This window comes from Suricata suricatta, chromosome 3 (genome assembly GCF_006229205.1).
Source record: "Suricata suricatta isolate VVHF042 chromosome 3, meerkat_22Aug2017_6uvM2_HiC, whole genome shotgun sequence".
Taxonomy (NCBI): Eukaryota; Metazoa; Chordata; class Mammalia; order Carnivora; family Herpestidae; genus Suricata; species Suricata suricatta.
The window spans coordinates 60767758-60768658 of record NC_043702.1 but is presented as its reverse complement, the minus strand read 5'-3'; the positions used below and the strand labels follow the sequence as shown (position 1 = coordinate 60768658).

General features: G+C 38.0%; 1 pseudogene; it reads left to right on the top strand.

Annotated features, from left to right (window-relative positions):
* The first annotated feature begins 332 nt into the window (after positions 1 to 332).
* LOC115287009 lies at positions 333 to 646 on the top strand (annotated as a pseudogene).
* The last annotated feature ends 255 nt before the right edge of the window (positions 647 to 901 follow it).

Here is a 901-nt window from a genome sequence, read left to right as displayed (position 1 = left end):
GAGAAATTAAGTAAGAGAAGGAAATAAGGAAAAAAACAGTGCAACTATGTGACTCCTTGATGATTCATCTCAAATCTTCATTCCAATCACTTATCACGGCTTTTCCGAGTGATCCCCCACCTAAGAGATTATTGACTTCCCCCTCCTCCCTTGTCCTGATTCCTGATGTGTCATTGCCAATTCAAGTTTACCAGTACAGCATTAAGTTTTTCTATCCTCCACACCCCTGCTTCCCCTTCCTTTTATTAGTCTTGCAAAATATCTAATCTTGTAAAATACCTATACCTAATTAGGCCAGCCACATGAGGTGATGAGCTTTCTTTCCTAGAACCATGGTCCAGTTTGTCCGTAATCTCACTGAAAAGGCTCTGGTGCTGATGAATGCTGCTGTGACTTACCCAAAGTCAGGTTAGCTGGGTTTGGGCACAACTTTAAGGTTGAACTGGTTCCTCCAACCTCTACTGAGATTCTTGCTACTACTTAGAGCCTGAAAAAAAAAATCATCAGTAGTGCTTAACCTGGTAGCTGCAAACATCTGACAGTTAAGGAAGCTGTGCCAAATGGTTCGGTGGCCACTGAGGTATGGATGTGATTTTATATCAGTGAGATCACAGACAAGCCTAGCATCACTGGTGATAATGTTTAAGGACCAATCTTGAACCTCTGGTTATATGTGATTTACTATTTGAGTGTTCTGGGACCATGTGTGATCAAACTGGTATCTGTAATAATTTATAATAAAATAGTGTATAATACTTATAAGTATATTTATACCTTCTCATGCATGAAACCCCATGTATAATTTCTGGTATCTCCTAGTATAACCTAAATTCTAAAAAATTCTCATTTAAATTTTATAATAGGGATAAAATTCACAGCAATGTTATTTGCACATCTTTTT